The sequence below is a fragment of the Pristiophorus japonicus genome, chromosome 9 (assembly GCF_044704955.1).
Source record: "Pristiophorus japonicus isolate sPriJap1 chromosome 9, sPriJap1.hap1, whole genome shotgun sequence".
Taxonomy (NCBI): Eukaryota; Metazoa; Chordata; class Chondrichthyes; family Pristiophoridae; genus Pristiophorus; species Pristiophorus japonicus.
Window position 1 is genome coordinate 159,428,757 of NC_091985.1, and position 19,069 is coordinate 159,447,825.

Genomic DNA, 19,069 nt, shown 5'->3' on the forward strand with positions numbered 1-19,069 from the left:
GCCAGTGTTGGAGTAAATAGAGCTTGCTGGGAGGTCGGATGGGTGGCAGCTTGGCAGCAGGGGGGTGGAAAATCCCCAGTTGCACAACTTGGGATGAGGTCACACTCTAGCATAAACCATTTAACCGTATAATCATATACAGACGTCATGTAGACAGACAAAGGAGGTGGCAGTTATATGACTCATGGGTCAGGCGATTTCTTATCAATAATGAGATTTTCTGTACAATAACAAGATTTTCTACACTTGTTTACTTCAATGTATAAATGATTGTGCTCCGCTCTGCTTAAACGAGAAGTCGGCTGCTGCGACTGCGGATTCCATGGCGTCTCTCTCAGAGCGCTCTGTTTAACAAACCGTTCATGATTCCCAAAGCTCACTCCATATTCCGGTGAATAAGTTATTTCACTAACAGCCAGCATCATTTATGAAACTCCAAGTGTTCAGTTCTGGGACTCCTGCATGTTGCTGCCACTGAGCGATAATAAATCTGATCAATCAGAATATGCCCCAAACTCAGCGCGGTGCAATTACGCCCCCACATAGCAAGGGCGTTCTGCTGAACTGTAAGCAGATTCAATAGTAACTTTCAAAACTGAATTGGATAAATACCAAAAATAAATAAAAGTTGCAGGGCTATGGGGGAAGAGGGTCTAGTTCGATCGCTTTACCAAAGAGCCCGCACAGGCACGGTGGGTCGAATGGCTTCCTTCTGTGCTGTACTATTCTATGGATCTAAGATTATGTGAGACTTCTATGCTGGCAACATTAAATTGTAAGCTCTGCCTTCCATCACGACCCCAGCTAAGCATAGATCAAACCTGAAATCTGTGGGCCCAGCTTATATACTAAGCAGTACATTTAACTCCGAAGCCATCAGGAGAGCTATAATGACAGAACAGAGATCAGGGGATGGCATTGAAGCATTAACTATTGGGGGAAAATGCCACTGTGCAATTAATGACTGAGGGCAAGAACTCGTGTCGGTAAAACAAAACCAATCACTAATTGTATCAAGCGAGATATGATTAGAAGAAGAAATTTTTAAAAGATATCAATAAAAGTTGATTATAATTCATTTAGCTATCTCATGGAGATCCTCACATTTAAAACGCTTTAATATTTTGCATAGAAGACCATATGATGAATAAATGTTACACTCTTCCCAGTCCAAAACTATAATCCTGACAGTGTAATCCTAAAACAAAATGATAGGCAGTATTATAATTTATATACAAAGTGCATAGTTTAGTGATCACTGAAAATACAGGATTAAATATAAACATATGAATTGGTCTCAAGCCAGTGAGGGTTAGTATTTTGGAATGTTTAATAGTATTTCATAATGAATTTGGGGGCTTATTGCCACCCGCTACCGGCAAAAAAGTGCCGAAAGATCGGTAGCAGGCACTGCTGTTTTGCCAGCTGGGGGCGAGTCCCGTGCCATCCTCCATTTTGCTCCTCTCCTTCGCGCTGACAGTCAGTACTGGCGCCCTGCAAAAAAAAAATCGTGTATTGGTGACATCAGTAGGTCTGCAATGCTAGATACCTCAAGTCGCTGGAGAAATACCACCAACGATGTCTCCGCAAGATCCGACAAATCCCCTGGGAGGATAGACACACCAACATTAGCGTCCTCGACCAGGCCAACATCCCCAGCATTGAAGCACTGACCACACTTCCTCAGCTCCGCTGGGCAGGCCACATTGTCCGCATTCCAGACACGAGACTCCCAAAGCAAGTGCTCTACTCGGAATTCCTTCAGGGCAAACGAGCCAAAGGTGGGCAGAGGAAACATTACAAGGACACCTTCAAAGCCTCCCTGATAAAGTGCGACATCCCCACTGACACCTGGGAGTCCCTGGCCAAAGACCGCCCTAATTGGAGGAAGTGCATCCGGGAGGGTGCTGAGCACCTCGAGTCTCATCGCCGAGAGCATGCAGAAATCAAGCGCAGGCAGCGGAAGGAGCGTGCGGCAAACCTGTCCCACTCTCCCTTACCCTCAACGACTCTCTGTCCCATCTGTTACAGGGACTGTGGTTCTCGTATTGGACTGTTCAGCCACCTAAGGACTCATTTTTAGAGTGGAAGCAAGTATTCCTCGATTCCGAGGGACTGCCTATGATGATGATGCAACGCCAACTTAATGTCACCATTCCGAACTTCAACCCTAACGCTGAGTTCGGAGCTGGGTCATAACCATGCCAGGGAAACCCAGCGTATAAAGAGATTGACGGAGGCACTGTCGGCACCTCATAAAGGGGCACACATACATCTTACAGGTAAGTTTGCATTTAAGTTTTTGGACTGGGATTTTTGGATTTTATTGAAGTGGCTTGCTCCAATAGATGTTAGAATATTTTCAGTGGGTAGGGAGTGCTGCTGGATGCTTGCAAGGTGCGAGAGGTAAAGGAAGGCCTCTGAAAAAACAGAAAGTGCTGCAAATAATGAACAGGTCAGGCAACATCCGTGGAGAGAGAAACAGAGTTCGCCTCTCAGGTCGAGATGCTGCCTGACCAGCTGAGTATTTCCACCATTTATGGAGTCATTTCAGATTTACAGCAGCTGCTCGCAGAGGGAAGAGGAAGAAGTTGAAGAGGAGGAAGCAGAAGGAAGGAAGCATCCCAGACAGCCCCTTTCTGGACGGATATCCGGAATGGAATCATCTGCCTGCGGTACTAGTGACCTCAACCTAATTCCCCTTTCAACATTAGTCCCACACCTTACCCTTCCCTCTGTTACTGACCATCACAGCGCCTTCTTGGCCACAATGCCGAAATAAAGGCCACCACAAAGCAAACTTTCCAATCCAACTTTATGCATCTATCCATCTAATATTACATCAAAAAATCAACTCATCGCCCTGCAAATCACCTCCCAGTCTGAGAAACATCCACCCACCATCACCCTCTGCTTCCCATCACTGAGTTTTAACTCCCTATCCATACTGCCAATTTCCCCTTAAACTCCTAGGCTTCCAACGTCCTGACACGTTTCCTGTGTGGCACCTTTTCAAATGCCTTTCGAAGTCCATATAGACAGCATCTACTGCACTACCTTGATCAACATTCTCTGTTACCGCAGCGAAGAATTCAATCAAGTTACTCAGACACGATTTACCTTTAACAAATCCATGCTGGGTCTCCTTGATTAACCCTTGCTTCTCCAAATGAAAGTTTATTTTGTCCCTGATGATGGTTTCCAATGACTTCCCCAGCACCAGTGTTGGGATGACTGGCCTGTAGTTTCCTGGTTTATCTCTCTTCCCTTGAATAGTGCTGCAACATTAGCAACATTCCAGTCCTCCGCTACTACTCCTATATCCAATGAGGATTGAAAGATTGTGACCAATGCTATTTCTACCTTTGCTTCTCTCAGCAACCGAGGATACATTCCATCTGGACCAGGTGACTTACTAACTTTCAGCAATGCTGATCGTGCAGTACTTACAGGTTAGTTGCTGGTTTAGTAATTCAGTATACAGCTTGACTTCTCGTAGTTTTTTTCTGTGTTGTATCACTCTGAGAATTCATTTTGTCTGCAAAGAGAAACGTTCTGTTGGTTTTGCACTGTTGTTACTCTTTGCCTCACAAATAGTCTGCCTGCAGGCACGGGTGGTCTCATGGGGCTGCCTTTGGGGCTGCAGGATGAGAAGCAGCAGCAAGAAAGACGCCACAGAGCAGAGGAAGCTGCCAGAAGACAGGGGAGGATGTACAACGGCCTTCAGGGAGCACTTCTCTGACCTCAACCTCACTGAGGAGTAATGTATGAGGTGCTTCTGCTTCACCATGGAGGCTATCGCCGAGCTATGTCACCTGCCTTGTAAGGCCTCCAGTGCAACAGCCAGCGAACTTTGGCATCTGCTCACTCCCTCCTTCAAACACTTCTTAAGTAAGTTGTTCGATCGGGCCAAACTTTCCAGAAAGGCCCTCAATGCCCTACCGCCCGCTGAGAAGGATTGCTAATGCTCGGCGAAAAAAAGGGGCGAGAATTTCCAGTTTGAAGTTAAAGATGTGTGGAACTGATCGCCCAGTGAAAAAAGTCGGCGTCACACACTCGGCAGGCAAGTGGAAAGTTAGCCAAATGGGCGGTCGTTACCGGAATGGGCGGTAAATACAAAAATTTAGGCCGAGGCTGTGGTTGGGCCTACGGAGGAGGGAAAACCGAAAGAAAAATTTATCCTTGTAAAAAATAAACACATACAAAGCATTCCCAATACAGTTATAAGCCTAATCGCCATGGTAACATTTAAAGCAAATAAATAAAGAACCTTTCACTTTCCTTTCTTTGCAGGGCTATCAAGGGAAATCAGGGATAGTATTAAAGCCAAGGAAGTAGCATACAAATTGGCCAGAAATAGCAGCGAACCTGGGGACTGGGAGAAATTTAGAACTCAGCAGAGGAGGACAAAGGGTTTGATTAGGGCAGGGAAAATGGAGTACGAGAAGAAGCTTGCAGGGAACATTAAGACGGATTGCAAAAGTTTCTATAGGTATGTAAAGAGAAAAAAGTTAGTAAAGACAAACGTAGGTCCCCTGCAGTCAGAATCAGGGGAAGTCATAACTGGGAACAAAGAAATGGCAGACCAATTGAACAAGTACTTTGGTTCGGTATTCACTAAGGAGGACACAAACAACCTTCCGGATATAAAAGGGGTCAGAGGGTCTAGTAAGGAGGAGGAACTGAGGGAAATCCTTATTAGTCGGGAAATTGTGTTGGGGAAATTGATGGGATTGAAGGCCGATAAATCCCCAGGGCCTGATGGACTGCATCCCAGAGTACTTAAGGAGGTGGCCTTGGAAGTAGCGGATGCATTGACAGTCATTTTCCAACATTCCATTGACTCTGGATCAGTTCCTATAGAGTGGAGGGTTGCCAATGTAACCCCACTTTTTAAAAAACGAGGGAGAGAGAAAACAGGGAATTATAGACCGGTCAGCCTGACATCGGTAGTGGGTAAAATGATGGAATCAATTATTACGGATGTCATAGCAGTGCATTTGGAAAGAGGTGACATGATAGGTCCAAGTCAGCATGGATTTGTGAAAGGGAAATCATGCTTGACAAATCTTCTAGAATTTTTTGAGGATGTTTCCAGTAGAGTGGACAAGGGAGAACCAGTTGATGTGGTATATTTGAACTTTCAGAAGGCTTTCGACAAGGTCCCACACAAGAGATTAATGTGCAAAGTTAAAGCACATGGGATTGGGGGTAGTGTGCTGACATGGATTGAGAACTGGTTGTCAGACAGGAAGCAAAGAGTAGGAGTAATTGGGTACTTTTCAGAATGGCAGGCAGTGACTAGTGGGGTACCGCAAGGTTCTGTGCTGGGGCCCCAGCTGTTTACATTGTACATTAATGATTTAGACAAGGGGATTAAATGTAGTATCTCCAAATTTGCGGATGACACTAAGTTGGGTGGCAGTATGAGCTGCGAGGAGGATGCTATGAGGCTGCAGAGCGACTTGGATAGGTTAGGTGAGTGGGCAAATGCATGGCAAATGAAGTATAATGTGGATAAATGTGAGGTTATCCACTTTGGTGGTAAAAACAGAGAGACAGACTATTATCTGAATGGTGGCAGATTAGGAAAAGGGGAGGTGCAACGAGACCTGGGTGTCATGGTACATCAGTCATTGAAGGTTGGCATGCAGGTACAGCAGGCGGTTAAGAAAGCAAATGGCATGTTGGCCTTCATAGCGAGGGGATTTGAGTACAGGAGCAGCGAGGTGTAGCTACAGTTGTACAGCGCCTTGGTGAGGCCACACCTGGAGTATTGTGTACAGTTTTGGTCTCCTAACCTGAGGAAGGACATTCTTGCTATTGAGGGAGTGCAGCGAAGGTTCACCAGACTGACTCCCGGGATGGCTGGACTGACCTATCAAGAAAGACTGGATCAACTGGGCTTGTATTCACTGGAGTTCAGAAGAATGAGAGGGGACCTCATAGAAACGTTTAAAATTTTGATGGGTTTAGACAGGTTAGATGCAGGAAGAATGTTCCCAATGTTGGGGAAGTCCAGAACCAGGGGTCACAGTCGAAGGATAAGGGGTAAGCCATTTAGGACCGAGATGAGGAGAAACTTCTTCACCCAGAGAGTGGTGAACCTGTGGAATTCTCTACCACAGAAAGTTGTTGAGGCCAATTCACTAAATATATTCAAAAAGGAGTTAGATGAAGTCCTTACTACTCGGGGGATCAAGGGGTATGGCGAGAAAGCAGGAATGGGGTACTGAAGTTGCATGTTCAGCCATGAACTCATTGAATGGCGGTGCAGGCTCAAAGGGCCGAATGGCCTGCTCCTGCACCTATTTTCTATGTTTCTATGTTTCTATGGTAGGCCCCCTTACCGCCCTGTTTAAGCAGCTTTTACAGGGCAGGTCTCTCGGCGATCTGGACACCGGCGGTTGAGCCTAAACTTACGCCCTGGCGGGTGTTCTTGGCGATGCACGTGGGCAGTTTGGTCCCGGCGGGCGACTTCAGATGTGGGCGATACCAAGGAAAAAACTTGCGTGCAAACTCTCGCCGGGCAAAAAAAAACCAGCTGTAATAACGAGAAAATCGCCGACAATGAAGCCGAAAATCTCGCCCAGAGTCCTTGCGGAGAGAAAACGCCTCCCCTTTAAGAGATGCTGGCTGCCTTTAAGTATCATCCTGGGCTCCCAGTATCACCCCCACCCCAATAGGCATGCAGTCTGCGCCCCGACCCCTGCACATGCATTCTTAGGCACAATCCGATTTCTAGGCCATTGTGTTTTCAATAATTAGCTTGAAAGGTACTTCAGTATAATAGCACAAAATAAACAGAAATTGTACAGATTTTATTATTTTATGGTCATTTCTAATAGGGGTAAAATAAATATGTGATGTACTAGCTGATCTCCTGTGGTGTTACTCATGGTATGTCGGAGGGCATGGTGGGAAGAAGTGAGAATGGGATCTCCTGATTCATGTCATAGATGAATCCCCCTCCCTCCCTGTGACGTTCAATCATTACCCCTCATCACCTCATCTCTAGTCCACCCCATCATTTCACCCCCCCCCCCCCAAATCTGCAAAAGGACATAGACAGGCTAAGTGAGTGTCAAAAATTTGGCAGACGGAGTATAAGGTTGGGAAGTGTGAGGTCATGCACTTTGGCAGAAAAAAACCCAAAAAGCAAGTTATTATTTAAATGGAGAAAGATTGCAAAGTGCTGCAGTGCAGCGGGACCTGGGGGTACTTGTGCATGAAACACAAAAGTTTAGTATGCAGGTACAGCAAGTGATCAGGAAGGCCAATGGGATCTTGGCCTTTATTGCAAAGGGGATGGAATATAAAAGCAGGGCAGTTTTGCTATAGCTATATAAGGTATTGGTGAGGCCACAAACTGGAATACTGTGTGCAGTTTTGGTTTCCATATTTACGAAAGGATATACTTGCTTTGGAGGCAGTTCAGAGAAGGTTCGCTAGGTTGATTCTGGTGATGAGGGGGTTGACTTATGAGGAAAAGTTGAGTAGGTTGGGCCTCGACTCATTGGAATTCAGAAGAATGTGAGGTGATCTTATCGAAACGTATAAAATTATGAGAGGGCTTGACAAGATGGATGCAGAGAGGATGTTTCCACTGATGGGGGAGACTAGAACTAGAGGGCATGATCTTAGAATAAGGGTGAGCCCATTTAAAAGAGAGATGAGGAGACATTTCTTTTCTCAGAGAGTTGTAAATCTGTGGAATTCGCTGCCTCAGAGAGCTGTGGAAGCTGGGACATTGAATAAATTTAAGACAGAAATAGACAGTTTCTTCAATGATAAGGGGTTAAGGGGTTATGGGGAGTGGGTGGGGAAGTGGAGCTGAGTCCATGATCAGATCAGCCATAATCTTATTGAATGGCGGAGCAGGCTCACTCCTATTTCTTATGTTCTTATGTTCTTATGTTCCACTCTTGCCTGTCTCTGGGTCTTCACTACCTCAAACGCAAAATACTGTGGATGTTGGAATCTGGAATGAAAACAGAAAATGCTGGAAATCTCAGCAGGTCAGGCAGCATCTGCGGAGAGAAAGCAGAGTTAACATTTTGCGTCTGTGATTCTTCGTCAGAACTGTCACTATCTCCTCTCTACCTTATCCCCCACTGCACCATCCTTTTGCACACCCCTGGATTCCCTTCCCATCTACTTAGCCTCACCATATTTATAATCCCAATTGTGCTACCTATCCCTCTCAGCTGTACCTCTCTGTGACTCTTCCCCACCTCATTAATTGCTGTTTCTCCTTCCCTCCTCTCTCAGTTCCCGATAACACTTACGCTAATTGTCCTTGTAATAGATTGATGCCCCTTTGGACTATCTGTTGAATAGTTCGAAGCTGACTCTATATTGGTAACAGAATGATTTTTATTTAAGCACAAGTGAGCATTAATCCACGCATTATTTCAGCAGCAGTTTACAAGGAACAATTGAGAATGACGTTACTCTGTTGATCTTTGGATAGAAGGCTTTACCCATTCCCGGTACCTTCTGCTAACATACACTTGCACACCTGTCTCTGGGTGTCCTTCTTGTCTCTTCAACACTGACAGAGACCCAAACCCCCTCGAATACTCCCCCAAAATCGGAACTGTGGAAAATTCCATCCAATTATGTGCGCCTGCACCAACCACTCTTGCCTGTCTCGGAGCCTTAGCACAAGTTTTCTCTGTGCTTGTTTTCTGTTTCTACAGCTGATAACACACCCTATGGATCTTGAGGACAAAAAGAGTTCTAACAGTGTCATTGATACGTCCTTACTACACAGTGTAAATGCACACGAGGCCCATGCTTGAGAGAAGGTCAGTCTGTGACCTGTCCTTTATTCCTTAGCACTCAAGTGATGAAGGTGGGTGGAGCTTCCCCTTTTATACCTGAAGGTCCAGGTTAGGAGTGTCTCCCACCTAGTGGTCAGTGTTCTCACGGTGTACAACTTAGGTCAGTTTATACATGGGTTACAATGCTGGTTGAATACATGACAGTCATGTATCCTACATGGTTACTGCTTGTACTATTACAAAATGTGCCACCAGAGGGCACTGCAGTGGGAGACTTGTAGGTTACCTGTACAGGTGTGCCAGGCCTAGTATAGAAGGCAGGCCACCAGGTGTGATCCTCACTCTGGAGTTATCAATAAAGGACTAAGGTCACTACAGTTCAAGTGCAACACATTGCCTGGAGGAGTCATTATTAGAGCATTTGAAGACATAACAAACAGGAAGTAAAATCTAGGGTTTAACATGCTCCTTTCCCTAATTCTAACAGAGGAGAAATAAAACTAAAGTAATAAAGTTGTCGACTAGCACGCTCATATTAAACTACAATCCAACAAAGCTTAATATTTAATTGTATTTCAACGAATCACTAAAGTTCTCCGTGCGAATTCCCACAGTGGGAGAAGTGCGATAAGCGATAACGCAGTCGACAGCCTCAAGTCTCAAACAGGACTTCCATCAAAAAGCTTGGGGTCATTTAACTGATTCAAGCCAAGACCCTCTAACCACCCTCCTGAACTTATATTCGTATACCCTACGCTGCTTTTATCATGTCACATGCCCTTGTGTGGCTGGAGTGGGGTAAGGCCTAAGGTCACACACCCAAGGTAACGTCACCCAAATCCAGGTCACTGACTGCAGTGCGGGCAGGTACAGCAGGAGTGGCGAGGTCGGGGTGAAGGAGCAGCAAGAGTTTGTAGAGGGATGTGATCGGGGCCCAGGAGAGGCGAGAGTTCGGGGCCCAGAAGAGGCGAGGGCCCAGGGGCAGCACGGGCCAGCCCACACTGCGATATGTGTGCACACTAGGTCTGTGCAGCAGAACTGGTCTCCAGTCATCCTGGTTAATCCTTGCCACTGGACCAAGGCCTAGCTCTGTCAAGCCCGTGTGGTGGCTGGTGTGCAACGGCCACCACACATTAAAAAAATCCACGCACAGGTATCTTCCACCCTTCAATATGTAGTTCAATACCTGGACTATTAGGTCCTTCATTGAAACACCTGTGAATTTATCTTTTTTTGGCGTGGAAGCAAGTCATCCTCATTTCGAGGGACTGCCTATGATGATGATGATGAAGGCCACGCAGTGCATGGTGGAGCTGCTGGTGTGGGGAGAGGGGGATTGGGAAGCTTGAAGTGAATGAAGAATCAGCAGGCAATGGGCACTGGGAATAGGGGGTAGAAATTGACTCGTGCCGTTAGACCACCACAAACCAGCTGTAGGGAACTATCCCTGTGCCCGAAGTGGGCAGCCCGAGGAACGACTGAAACTGACCCTCGGGCCACACCTGAATAATGGGAGGGAGCGACTGATACCTGCCTCCCCTCCAGCGGCTGCTCCCCCATTGTCAAGGCACCGATCTGGGCCTCGACAGGCTGAGGGGGAGAAACATTACAGATAGACTCTGTGGGCCACCCCGACCTGCGAGAGGACACCACCGCAGGTCGGGAGGATAAAAGAGCATGCCACTACAACGTCCAGTGCGAGAGGCTCCAAGTGTGTGATGACTTCGAGATGGGTGACTGGGTGACGTCGTCAAAACTGAGGTCGCCGTATGGAGCGTGGGCAGGAACATCGGCGGGGCCCGGGTACAGCAGAGGAACGCGAAGGTCAGGGCAAATGAGCGACGAGAGACCATGGCGGAGGTGTGACGAATGATTGAGGCGGAGAGGCGGCGAGAGATCGAGGCAGAAATGCGGTGAGTGATCCCGGCGGAGGTGTGGCAAATGTTTGGTGCGGAGGTGCGGTGAGAGATCGTGGCGGAGGTGTGGCAAATGTTTTGTGGCGGAGGAGCGGCGAGGGATCGTGGCGGAGGTGCGGCGAATGAGGGTTCGGGGCCCAGAAGAGCCGAGGGCCCAGGGGCAGCACGGGCCAGCCCACACTGCGATATGTGTGCGCACTGGGTCCGTGCAGCAGAGCTTGGTCTCCAGTCGTCCTGGTTAACCCTTGCCACTGGATGCAGGCCTAGCTCTGTCAAGCCCGTGTGGTGGCTGGTGTGCAACGGTCATTGCTTCCTCTCCAAATCGTCCGCTTCACCTTCTGACAACAGGAAAGTGTCCCCCTTTCACTGCACTATCTAACTGTGGTGACAGACAGAAGGGACAGTGTGGGCCCAGAGACGGCAGGGCAGCTAACGACTTCTGCCATGAATTAGACTTGCTCTTGCACATTAAGGCTGGATTTTCAGACATTGGGAGCATTACCGCCCGGGAGAGGCGAGCCGGCGTGCAACGCCCCTTGGGTTGCGACACTGGCTCAATTTTCGCCTCCCACCAGATCTGTAGCACCCCGTAGCACGCCCTGCTGGGACCGACTGTGAAAGCGGGTGGTCCGAGCTGTCGTGGCCGCAGTGAGGTAAGTCATGTCCACCTCAGGTAAGTGTGACTGTGTTTTATTTAATTTTTTTTGCGATTTATGTTGTGGTGGCATGGGCTATGTACTGGGAATGTTTTGGGTGGGTTTTTTTCAGGATTTTTTTTTCTCCCCAGACCCCTTTCAGAGTGCTCCCGGGTTCGGCTGTTTAGCTGGGGATTTTCGCGTGCTCAGCCGGCCTAGCGCCCTATGGGAGGTGTACAAAGCCTCCCTTAGCGCCCCGCCCCACACTCAGGGCCCAGCTGCTGAATTTTGCTGACTGAGGCGCAAACTGTTCCCGGGCGCTAACTTTACCGCCCCACCGCCATTACCGCCCCGAAATGAGCAGAACCGAAAATCCAGTCCTAGATTTTTTTTTACATTTTTTGTAGGTCAGGTTGCTGAAAGTGCGAGCAGGTAATGGAAACGGGGCTCCTGGGACCTGAGTGAACAGGGCAAGCAATAGTTCTTCTCCTTAACCAATCAGATCGAAGGATTGAAACATAAATAGAGGAACAAATGAGAGTGGGTGAATTCAACATCAAACCAAGAGAAATCAAGGGAGGGAAAGAAAGACTGGATTAGGAGAGGGAGAAAAAAAGTGACAGGAAGGAAAATAAACAACATTTGTAAAGACTACCCTCTCATGGTGGAGCAGAGAGAGAGGGCAAGCAGTAATCCAGAGACAGGAGAGTGGGTTAGACTAGACAGCTGGAGCAGGTCACAGATCACGGGGGGCACAGTGAGGTGATGGATAATTAAAAAATAAAGACAGGGTTCTTGAAATTGATTACACGAATGGCAGCATTATGCCATTTAATGCACATGGCATCATCATTCAGGCCACTGACTGAAGGTGACGGTCAGACCAACAAAGTCTCCTGGGGAAAGTGTTGCAAGATGTAAATGTGGCACTTGCCCAAAGTGCAGGCTAGACATACTGGGGGAAAAGTTTGTGTTCGCCAGCAAAGTTGCTGGTGTCAGTGGGAACCGCAGTTAACGGCCGCTGGAAATGGCCGCAATGCTAACTGAGTGAAATTGGTCTGGGGGGGTGCTGGAGATTGTTGGCGCAGGTGCAACGCCATCCTTACTGGAGGGATCTGAGAGGAAGTTCCTGTCCAGGTGCGGCGTTGCAGCTTCCCACATCCTCTGTGAGCGAGGCTGTGGGGATTGCAGGGAATTGTGGGTAATGAAGAGGTCTGAGGATTAAAGGGGCCATGCACACTGAAGCAATGCAAAATAAAAGGCAGTGAATCAATACATGTTTCAGCCCTTGCTGCCTTTTAAGGAATATTCAATTTTTAAAAGAAGTGTGAATATTTAGCTGTTAAAGCTGAATTACCTTCCTAACCTCAACCAATGGGGAAACTGCTTCAGCACCAACACAAATGACTCAGCGAGCCAAGGAAAGGGGCACCAAGGGTCTCGCACACAGCACTCCAGCTTTGTGCAGGGGGTCAACACTGCAAGACAGGTCCTCTATCCACAGGAGCCAGGAGGCCCTCCAGAAAGAACGATGTGGGAGTACTTCACTGAGGCCATTACTTCCAGCAGTGACCCCCACACCACCTGGTTCCAGTGCCCAAAGAAGCTTCATGATCTCAGACCCCTGGTCAAGGTCAGTGAATGCATCTTCAAAAGCCAGCTCCTACCAACTGAATGTTGTGGGTTCGAGTCCCACTCCAGGGACTTGAGCACAAAGAAAATCTAGGCTGACACTCCAGTGCAGTGCTGAGGAAGTGCTGCACTGTTGGAGGTGCCATCTTTCGGATGAGACATTAAAGCGAGGCCCTGTCTGCTCTCTCAAGTGGACATGAAAGATCCCATGGCACTATTTCGAAGAAGCGCAGGGGAGTTACCCCTGCTGTCTTGGCCAATATTTATCCCTCAATCAACATAGCAAAAACAGATTATCTGGTCATTATCACAATGCTGTTTGTGGGAGCTTGCTGTGTGCAAATTGGCTGCCGCGTTTCCCACATTACAACAGTGACTACACTCCAAAAGTACTTCATTGTCTGTAAAGCACTTTGAGACGTCCGGTGGCCATGAAAGGCGCTATATAAATCCAAGTCTTATTTCTTTCTTTCTTTATTTCTTTCTCACCACTAGCCTCACACACTGCTCAATGCACAACTCTCAGTCAGTCACCTACCAACAATCTGCGGCAATAATGAGGAACATCTCCCATTCCTAGCTATACCTCACTCCCTTGCAGGAGACGATGCTGGCCATTCTTGGCCAGTGGAGGGGCTGAAAGGATGCAAGATGCTGGTATTCTCATACTTGTCGCTCTTTCCCATCCCAGGCAAAGGGGCTGTCCGGGATGCATCCTTCCATCTGATTCCTCCTCTTCAGCTTTCTCCTCTTCAACTTCCTCTTCTGCGTCTTCCTCTTCCCTCTGCGAGCGGGTGCTGTAAATCTGAAAAGACTGCTTAAATGATGGAAATACTCAACAGGTCAGGCGGCATCTCGACCTGAGACGTGAACTCTGCTTCTCTCTCGACTGATGTTGCCTGATCTGCTGAGTATTGGCAGCATATTCTGTCTTCTCAAAGGCCTTAATTTACGATCCGAGCCCTTGCAAGCATCCAGCAGCACTCCCAACACACTCAAAACACGTTTTACATCTATTGCAACAAGCCACAACTTCAGTAAAATCAAAAAAACCCAGTTAAAAATCTTAAATTCAAACCTAACAGATTGATGTGTGTGTCCTTTTAAGAGCTGCAGACATCACCACCAGGTTAAACGGCGTAGAATTCAGCGCTGGGGTCTAAGTTCGCGTTAGTGACATTGGCATGGAAATTCCGACGTCCTAACAGACCGCATTGCGGCACTGGAGCTGCGGGTGGATTCACTCTGGAGCATCCACGATGCTGAGAATGACGTGAATAGCACGTTTAGCGAGTTGGTCTTACCGCAGGAAAAGGGTACACAGCCAGATAGGGAATGGAAGACCAACAGGAAGAGCAGTGCAAGGAAGGTAGTGCAGGGGTCCCCTGTGGTCATCCCCCTGCAAAACAGATACACTGCTTTGGGTACTGTTGAGGGGGATGACTCATCAGGGGAGGGCATCAGAAGCCAAGTCCATGGCTCCATGGGTGGCTCTGCTGCACAGGAGGGCAGGAAAAAGAGTGGGAGAGCGATAGTGATAGGAGATTCAATTGTAGGGGGAATAGATAGGCGTTTCTGCGGCCGCAACTGTGACTCCAGGATGGTATGTTGCCTCCCTGGTGCAAGGGTCAAGGATGTCTCGGAGCGGGTGCAGGACATTCAAAAAGACAGGGTGAACAGCCAGTTGTCGTAGTACATATAGGTACCAACGATACAGGTAAAAAATGGGATGAGGTCCTACGAGACGAATTTAGAGAGCAAGGTGTTAAATTAACAAGTAGGACCTTAAAAGTAGTAATCTCAGGATTGCTACCAGTGCCACGTGCTAGTCAGAGTAGGAATCGCAGGATAGCTCAGATGAATACGCGGCTTGAGCAGTGGTGCAGCAGGGAGGAATTCAAATTTTTGGAGCATTGGAACAGGTTCTGGGGGAGGTGGGACCAGTACAAACCGGACAGTCTGCACCTGGGCAGGACCGGAACCAATGTCCTTGGGGGAATGTTTGCTAGTGCTGTTTGGGAGGAGTTAAACTAATGTGGCAGGGGGATGGGAACCTATGCAGGGAGACAGAGGGAAACAAAATGGAGACAGAAGCAAAAGATAGAAAGGAGAAAAGTAAAAGTGGAGGGCAGAGAAACCCAAGGCAAAAAAACAAAAAGGGCCACTTTACAGCAAAATTTTAAAAGGTCAAAGTGTGTTAAAAAGACAAGCCTGAAGGCTCTGTGCCTCAATGTGAGGACTATTCGGAATAAGGTGGACGAATTAACTGCGCAGATAGCAGTTAACGGATACGATGTGATTGGCATCACGGAGACATGGCTCCAGGGTGATCAAGGCTGGGAACTCAACATCCAAGGGTATTCAGCATTTAGGAAGGATAGACAGAAAAGAAAAGGAGGTGGGGTCGCATTGCTGGTTAAAGAGGAAATTAATGCAATTGTAAGGAAGGACATTAGCTTGGATGATGTGGAATCGGTATGGGTGGAGCTACGGAATACCAAAGTGCAGAGAAAGCGAGTGGGAGTTGTGTACAGGCCACCAAATAGTAGTAGTGAGGTTGGGGACAGCATCAAACAAGAAATAAGGGATGTGTGCAATAAAGGTACAGCAGTAATCATGGGCGACTTTAATCTACATATTGATTGGGCTAACCTAATTGGTAGCAATGTGGTGGAGGAGGATTTCCTGGAGTGTATTAGGGATGGTTTTCTAGACCAATATGTCAAGGAACCAACCAGAGATCTGGCCATCCTAGACTGGGTGATGTGTAATGAGAAGGGATTAATTAACAATTTTGTTGTGCAAAGCCCCTTGGGGAAGAGTGACCATAATATGGTAGAATTCTTTATTAAGATGGAGAGTGACAAGGTTAATTCAGAAACTAGGGGCCTGAACTTAAGGAAAGGTAACTTTGACGGTATGAGGCGCGAATTGGATAGATTAGACTGGCAAATGATACTTAAAGGGTTGATGGTGGATAGGCAATGGAAAACCTTTAAAGATCATATGGACAAACTTCAACAATTGTACATCCCTGTTTGGAGTAAAAATAAAATGGGGAAGGTGGCTCAACTGTGGCTAACAAGGAAAATTAAGGATAGTGTTAAATCCAAGGAAGAGGCATATAAATTGGCCAGAAAAAGCAGCAAACCTGAGGACTGGGAGCAATTTAGAATTCAGCAGAGGAGGACAAAGGGTTTAATTAGGAGGGGGAAAATAGAGTATGAGAGTAAGCTTGCCGGAAACATAAAAACTAACTGCAAAAGCTTCTATAGATATGTGAAGAGAAAAAGATTAGTAAAGACAAATGTAGGTCCCTTGCAGTCGGATTCAGGTGAATTTATAATGGGGAACAAAGAAATGGCATACCAATTGAACAAATACTTTGTTTCTGTCTTCACAAAGGAAGACACAATTAACCTTCCGGAAATACTAGGAGGCCGAGGGTCTAGTGAGAAGGAGAAACTGAAGGAAATTCTTATTAGTCAGGAAATTGTGTTAGGGAAATTGATGGGATTGAAGGCCAATAAATCTCCAGGGCCTGATAGTCTACATCCCAGAGTACATAAGGACATGCTCTAGAAATGGTGGATGCATTGGTGATCATTTTCCAACAGTCTATCGACTCTGGATCAGTTCCTATGGACTGGAGGGTAGCTAATGTAACACCACTTTTTAAAAAAGGAGAGAGAAAATGGGTAATTATAGACCGGTTAGCCTGACATCAGTAGTGGGGAAAATGTTGGAATCAATCATTAAGGATGAAATAACAATGCATTTGGAAAGCAGTGATAGGATTGGTCCAAGTCAGCATGGATTTATGAAAGGGAAATCATGCTTGACAAATCTTCTGGAATTTTTTGAGGATGCAAATTGTAGAGTGGACAAGGGAGAACCAGCGGATGTGAAGCATTTGGACTTACCAAAGGCTTTTGACAAGGTCCCATACAAGAGATTGGTGTGCAAAATCAAAGCGCATGGTATTGGGGGTAATGTACTGATGTGGATAGAGAACTGGCTGGCAAACAGGAAGCAGAGAGTCAGGATAAACGGGTCCTTTTCAGAATGGCAGGCAGTGACTAGTGGAGTGCCGCAGGGCTCAGTGCTGGGACCCCAGCTCTTTACAATATATATTAATGATTTAGATGATGGAATTGAGTGTAATATCTCCAAGTTTGCAAATGACACTAAACTGAGTGGCAGTATGAGCAGTGAGCAAGACGCTAAGAGGCTGCAGGGTGACTTGGACAGTTTAGGCAAATGGGCAAATACATGGCAGATGCAGTATAATGTGGATAAATGTGAGGTAATCCACTTTGGGGGCAAAAACACAAAGACAGAATATTATCTGAATGGCGGCGGATTAGGAAAAGGGGAGTGCAGCGAGACCTGGGTGTCATGGTTCATCAGTCCTTGAAAGTTGGCATGCAGGTACAGCAGGCAGTGACGAAGGCAAATGGTATGTTGGCCTTCATAGCTAGGGGATTTGAGTATAGGAGCAGGGAGGTCTTACTGCTGTTGTACAGGGCCTTAGTGAGACCTCACCTGGAATATTGTGTTCAGTTTTGGTCTCCTAATCTGAGGAAGGACATTCTTGCTATTGAGGGAGTGCAGCGAAGGTTCACCAGACTGATTACCGGGATGGCTGGACTGGCATATGAGGAGAGACTTGATCAACTGGGCCTTTATACACTGGAGTTTAGAAGGATGAGAGGGGATCTCATAGAAACATGTAAGATTCTGATGGGACTAGACAGGTTAGATGAGGGAAGAATGTTCCCAATGTTGGGGAAGTCCAGAACCAGGGGACACAGTCTTAGGATAAGGGGCAGGCCATTTAGGACTGAGACGAGGAGAAACTTCTTCACTCAGAGAGTTGTTAACCTGTGGAATTCCCTGCCGCAGAGAGTTGTTGATGCCAGTTCATTGGATATATTCAAGAGGGAGTTAGATATGGCCCTTACGGCTAAAGGGATCAAGGGGTATGGAGAAAAAGCAGGAAAGGGGTACTGAAGGAATGACCAGCCATGATCTTATTGAATGGTAGTGCAGGCTCGAAGGGCCAAATGGCCTACTCCTGCACCTATTTTCAATGTTTCTATGTTTCTACGGAACCGGGAAGGCATCAGAAAAAACGGTTTTCAGTGCGCAATGCGCATGCGCTGAAAACTGGCTTTTCCGATCTGTCAAGCTGGAACTTGATAGATCGTAGCCAGATCGGGAGCGAGGACATTTGTACTGGCAAGATTGGGATATTTACCCATATCTTGCCCGGCAAATGTCCTCAAAAATCTTGCGCCTGAAAAAGCAGGCGCATAGCCTACTTTTACAGGCGCAAGTGTTTTGAAACACACAAAAACAATTGTAAAATAAAATTATAAACACAATGGCCCTGAAATTTCGTTTTGGCATTCCCGCGGGCATTCCAGAGAAAAAATTACGCTCCTACCTTAAGCTGCCGTCCATGTTGGACTTTCGGATGCTGAGGCCTCTCCTGACTGCGAGTCGCAGCGCGTGCACGTCGGGGCGTGCGCAGGCCTCGAGCTGGAGTCACATGGCTTTGGGCAGCCAATCAGGTAAAGTATCATAGTAATAGGAGTTCTGCACGGTCCTAAACTCCAATTACTATGATTGTGATAGAGCCCGAAATGCCCAAAACACGAATAAAAAATAGAAAATAATTACACTACATTCATTTAAATTAAAGTTATTAATGTCAAAAAAAATAATTTCATGATTTTTTTTTAAAGTTTTTTAAAATAACCTTGCCATTGTGGGAAGGGTTTTTAATGATAAAATATGTTTTAATAACTTTGTTTTTGTATGTTTTTGTGTTTTTTAAAATACTTGCACCTGTAAAAGTAGGCTATGTGTCTGCTTTTTCAGGCACAAGATTTTTGAGGACATTTGTAAGCGTAAATATCGGAAATTTCCACTTACAAATGTCCTCGCCCCCGAGATGCATGCTATTTGTCAAGCCAGACACTTGACAGCTCGAAAATGCCGGTTTCCAACGCATACGCATTGCGCACTGGAAACTGGTATTTCCAATGTCTTCCGGGTTCGTAGGAACTCCATACGGATCCAGGGAGGCCGGAAT

At 46.8% G+C, this 19,069-nt stretch overlaps 1 long non-coding RNA gene across 1 annotated transcript; it reads right to left on the bottom strand.

Annotated features, from left to right (window-relative positions):
• Positions 1–1,312: 1,312 nt before the first annotated feature.
• Positions 1,313–8,026, bottom strand: LOC139272732 (uncharacterized). Its single transcript, XR_011594951.1, has 3 exons — positions 7,930–8,026; positions 3,451–3,538; positions 1,313–1,494 (listed from the first exon to the last, which is right to left on the bottom strand). It is a non-coding gene; the product is annotated as an uncharacterized lncRNA (long non-coding RNA).
• Positions 8,027–19,069: the final 11,043 nt, after the last annotated feature.